This window comes from Nanorana parkeri, unplaced genomic scaffold (genome assembly GCF_000935625.1).
Source record: "Nanorana parkeri isolate BGI_ZX_2015 unplaced genomic scaffold, ASM93562v1 scaffold19, whole genome shotgun sequence".
Classification (NCBI taxonomy): Eukaryota; Metazoa; Chordata; class Amphibia; order Anura; family Dicroglossidae; genus Nanorana; species Nanorana parkeri.
Genome location: NW_017306287.1, coordinates 1,348,111 through 1,354,110, shown reverse-complemented (window position 1 = coordinate 1,354,110; position 6,000 = coordinate 1,348,111).

The following is a 6,000-nucleotide window of genomic DNA, read 5'->3' as shown; positions in this document are numbered from 1 at the left end:
CGGTCATGGACCGAGAGCCCGATAGTGTCAGGAGAGAGAGGAGGGGATCCGGCGGCATACCTTATCCTGCAGGATGAACGGGATGTCCAAGATGGCCACCAGCAGTGAAGTGCATGTGATGTCATTATGTGCATAATGACATGCGCACCGGGTGACACCTGGTCTGGTGACACAGCTGGCGGTCCGCAGCCGAATCAAAAACGACAAAATCACTGCACTAGGAGTATACAATAATGGTAGACCAGCTGCAACAATGTGAGGTATTGGACCCGTGCGTATTTAGTGATACTATTGTGTCTGTCCACAGCCACTTCTCCCCACAGGATCTTGTCATTCATTCACAGGACCTTGTCACAGGATTTGTGAATGAAAAGACTACCACAGCAGCAGAGGGACTCGTAGATCTCAATGGACTGGTGTAATCACCGCACTTGAAGTCCATTGATAAAGGTGGCCACACACCTTACGATAGGAAATCCCGCGATTGTATGATTATCATAAGGTGTGTGGGAGCCGTGCGGGTGTGTAGCATGTTCGTAAGATAAAAGCCGGACGGGCCGGTGTGCGCAAGCAAGCGCTCACTGCCTGTCGGCATTGCGGTCATCGGAAGCCCGCCCCTCAGCTGGGCGGGCCTGCGATCATCGCAAGTTGTATTACCTTACAACCATCGCAAGACAAATGTTTTGCGATGGTTGTAAGGTGTGTGCCCAGCCTAACTTTCCTGTGCACTGAAAGTCTTTGGTACAGACAGCAGCAGGAGGAATAGTCTGCAGGAACCTGGGCATTGCACCACTGACCCCTGTCACGGTTGCTGCAATGCTTTGCCGGCTCCATTGCAAAAAATGAATAAAAGCTCTTTTTCTTTATCGATGTGGGTACATTAATTCATTCTTTGTAAAAGGTGGCATCAGCCTTTAAGGGTTAGGTGACCCCCTTCCCCAAGTCATCATCATAGACTTGCCATATGCAGGAACATCAGCATGGACTGTGTATGGCTAGATCATGTCAGTGCACTATAAAAGCAGCTGTCCAGGCATGCTGAAACTTGTAGTCCCTCAATAACCTAAGATGGTCATGCACGGCCTGCCTGCTGGAAGCCGGTCATGACGAGGCCGTCTGGGACTCGCACTGTTCATGGATCCAGGAGGGAGATTTTCTATTTAACTTCCTGCCCAATTTTTCCATTAAGGTAATGAGCTGCAGAGATCAGAGAGGCCTGGCGGAGCGCTGATAGGATTATAGAGCTGCAGAGCTGTGTCCTCCTCTGTGTTCTCTGGACTCTCGGGATGCCAGTGAGTTCCTAAGCAAGAAGAGGTGGCTGACTGTCATTGGAAAAGTCCAGTTCCGAAAACTACCAAAATGATCATCGCTGCAATCTGATTGGCTGTTTCGGGCATCACCTTTGCATGCAATTTCTCTGATGTATAGCAGGTTAGTGTAGGTGTGGATGATGCGATGTCACAGAAGGGCAGATGTGTCAACTGGCCTGTGAAGGCGCCTACTAAAAGGGACGAGAGAGAGGGTGGCGCTTCCCGTAATAAAGACCTGTCACTGGTAGGGATGCACCGATACCGGTATTTCGGCATCGAGTACGAGTACCGATATTTTTTTTGTGGTACTCGCCGTTACCGAATACCAATACTGGAAGTCCCATTAAGGAAGCCAGGTGGCGTGTAATGACTCGCCACCTGGCTTCCTGATTAGCTGGGGAGCCGTCTCCATGCTTCTCGTCACTATGCGACGAGAAAGCATGGAGCTGGCTTTATGGCCAATCAGGAAGCCGGGCGCAGTGTAATGACGCGGCACCCGGCTCCATTCTCCCTCGTCATGAGGTGACGATAGAGCATGAAGCCGGCTTCCCGGCCAATCAGTCATCATTAAATGGCGCCCGGCTTCCAGGTTGGCCAGTCTCCTGACCAATCGGGAAGCGCGTCATTACACGTCACAAGTGACGAGGGAGCCAGCTTCCCAGCCAATCAGGAAGCCGTCATGATACCGAGTATCGGTGCATCCCTAGTCACTGCTGCTCTCTCTACTTGTGCAGCGGGTGACTCGTCTTGTCCTCGCCCCCTCCCATAGTGGGTGTGGCCTGCTTGGTCCCTCCCACAGCTCTGCTCTCTGCACAGGCTATGTACAGCACAGTGATGATGTCACTGCTACATGCACATTGAATGCACATAAAGTGGTATTATATCCTTTGTGGCTATTGAGATATACATGTAAATGAATTGCATTAGATGATTGTTGTTTGTTCTGTGGATGGTCAATGTCACTGGTGGTGGAGAAGGACATAAATAACATCAATATAATACAGAAAGGTAAAAACAAGGAGATTTTATTACAAATGAATATATTCAGGTTTGTAAAATACGGTGTGTACTAACACAACACATTCACAGTCACTGCCGCCTATTCCTATCGTTTTACCAGGTCTCCCTCTGCTGGCAGCCCTGTGATAGTAATCAGACCTGGGATCTTTTCACTGCTCGCCCTGCGATTCTGGGGAAAGCTTTATTACGTTGACGGGAACAAAAATATGGAGCTGCAATCGCTCTATAGAAGCAAGCTGCTATCCGAATTCTACTCACACTCCCCAGTGAGATCAGACTTCACTGGCTGCATGCTTATTCCAGGTCAGCCACTGACTACAAAGTCAAACAAGGATCAAGATGACAGACTCAGAGGCTCCAACAGCGCCAGCTGCCATATTTGTATTCTTAATTTAAGAGACCGCTAACGCTTTTCAGCTGCTGGTAATTTAAAGAGAACCAATCAAAATTGGCCTTTGTCCGAATCTAAATCTCCACCCTCAAAGTGAACCTGTGCTCTGCCTACATCTCTCTGTCTTTCAGTACCTGGGAGAGAAGTGACATACCCAGTACTTCCATGCATAGGGGGACATGTGACTTATCCTCCTTCCTCCCACATGACAGCATTGGGGTTTGCTGGTTGGCTGCTCAGACGCTCAATGTTGTCACATGGGGGCAAGGAGAAAATCATGACTTGGAGCTTACACAGGCTTCCTCTTTTTGTAAAGATAAGCACAAGTGGCATGGGAAGGGGGGGGGGGGATTTAATTAAAATGAGCATCCTGGCATTCCTGGAGCCTTAGCTCTCAGGGATTGGTGTGTGCATTTTTTTCACTTGTATTCTCTCCCTGTTAGACCAGAAATGTCAGCCCACTAATAGGTTTTTGGGGCCCCCATGGAGGCTCCCCTTCTACTCTCTGAGCTCAGTGCTGATAGCTGCTGGAGGATGGTAAAACCGTCAGCAAGCAAATATGTTTATTTCATATGATTTGAAAGCGCCTTTGTTGTATGAGGTTTTTTTTTAGTATCTGTTATCAGCACTGAGCTCAGGCAAGAGAAAGGATGGCCTTACATCCTGACAGTTTGTGGCTGATATAGAAATTCTTACCTCTTGAGGATTACTTCATTTTTTTAAAAATTATTATTTACTTGTATTTTCTTCCCACTGGCCATCCTTTTAATGAGGCAGCCTGAGGCTCTTGCCTCAGGCGGCATCTCTTTGGGTCACGTGGGGGGGTAGTGGCAGGCAGGGCGGTATGGCCACTCTGCTGCACAATGTTTGCAAGGTTCCTGCCTTTCCAGCCAGAGCATCCCAGGTTGCTAAGAGCCAGGCAGGGAGATGTGCAAGGGCCATTCACATCTCCCTGCCCAGCTCTTAGCAACCTGGGATGCTCTGGCCAGTGTCCTGCCCAGCTCCTGACAACCAGCGACGTCAGAGCTGGACGGGACATCGATCAGAGCCGAAGCTAGAGCTGGGCAGGGAGATGATGCAGAGCCCCCCTCTCCAGTTACCATGCACCCCCCTACCCAGTTACCATGCACCACCAGCACCCCTCAGCCGCCTCGGGCGGCGAAAAGTCTAGGGACACCCCTGTGAAAGCCAAATGGCTTGATTCATAAATGCTCCACCCAGCGTGTAGCTGTTGGCACAACACTAGCACCACTAAATGGCGCTTCAAAGCATAGGAATTTATTAAGCTTCTCTGTGCCACCTTAGCACTAGTGCCACGTGAACAGTATCCCCTAAACCCCCCCCCCCCCCGCCGCTATACTGTGGGTGGAGCATTTATAAATGAGCCCCTTTGGTCTTCAAAGGGAGAGAATACAAGTAAAAAATAGTTGATAACCTCCCATGGCTTCCAATACCATCTCTATGCCGACGACACCCAAATATATTGTACCTCTCTACCCTTCAGCTCACCCCTTCTATCTCCTCACGCGTCACTAATCTACTCACTAACATATCTACATGGATGTCACATCACTTCCTCAAACTAAATCTGTCCAAAACTGAGCTGATAATATTTCCTCCTCTCTGTTTTCTTTCCCCGGACTTCCCCATCACAATCAACAACACTACGATCAACCCTCCCCATCAAGCCAAGGTACTTGATTCTGAGCTCTCCTTTCAGCCCCACATCCAATGACTATCCAAATCTTACAGACTCAACCTACGGAACATTTCCAAAATTTGACCCTTTTTAACAAACGACACCGTAAAGCTTCTAATTCACTCCCTTGTAATCTCTCGCTTTTACTCTTATAACTCCCTTCTTGTAGGCCCACCACTAAGCAGGCTATCCCCACTTCAGTCTATCATGAATACTGCTGCCAGACTCATCCATCTTACCAACCGATCAGTGTCCACCGGCCCGCTCTGCCCGTCCCTCCACTGGCTCCCACTTCCCCGAAGTATAACATTCAAAATACCAACAATAACCTACAATGCCATCTACAAGTCCGCCCAACCTACATCACCCACCTCGTCTCACAATGTCACCCAAACCGTCCTCTTCGCACCTCCCAAGACCTCCTGCTCTCCAGCTCTCTTCTCACCTGCTCGCATGCTCACCTCTAGGACTTCCCCAGAGTGTCTCCCATCATCTGGAACTCCCTACCCCAATCTGTCCGCCTATCTTTTACTCTGCCCACCTTTAGGCGATCCTTGAAAACTCATCTCTTCAGAGAAGCCTATCCCACCTCAACATAATAACCGTCCTTTCACTTCTTCCATTAACTCATCCTATGCAATTATTACTTTTTGTATCACTTGCCCCTCTTACTAGATTGTAAGCCCTCATGAGCAGGGCCCTCCTAACACTCCTGTATTGAAATGTAATTAAAGGAGAACTATGGGGTCAGGGCTTTTCCCCATAGTTCTCCTTAGGGTAACGGGAGGACACAAACTAGCCTCCTCCCGTTACCCTAAGCTCAGTATACCACGAGCTACTGAGACGCCGCAGCCGGAGCGGATCCCGACATCGATGTCTAGATCTATCCAGCTGCGTGAGTGACAGCTGGCTCTGCCTATCTAGAGGCAGAGACAGCTGTACCCGCCCCCTCCCCCGTCCGTTCCGCCAGTCAGCGCTAGCGGATCGGAGCGGGGAGGGGGAATCCAGTTCCTCCCCTGTCACTGCAGAGAGCCGTGACAGGATCGAGAGGTGAGCGAACGCCGGTATGTGTTCGCTCACCTCCCGATCTACTGAGCCGACCTGTGACAGTCTCATTGTCACAGGTCGGCTAGAACTATGAGGTGAGTGAAAAGCACTCACCTCATAGTTCTCCTTTAACTGTATTGTCTCCCTCCATGTTGTAAAACACTGCGCAAACTGTTAGCGCTATATATCCTGTATAATAATTAGGGATGCCCCGATACCGGTAATTCGGTCTCGGGTACGAGTACCAATATTTTTTTTTCCGTACTCACCGATACCGGAAGTCCCATTAAGGAACCCAAGAGGTGTGTAATGACTCGCCACCTGGCTTCCCGATTAGCAGGGAAGTCGTCCCCATGCTTCTCGTCACTAGGTGACGAGAAAGCATGGAGCCGGCTTTCTGGCCAATCAGGAAGCTGGGTGCCGTGTCATGATGCGGCACGCTCAGCTTCCTGATTGGCCGGGTAGCTGGCCCATGCTCCCTCGTCATGAGGTGAGGTCACCTAATTATTATTACACTCTGCCCGGCTTCCTGA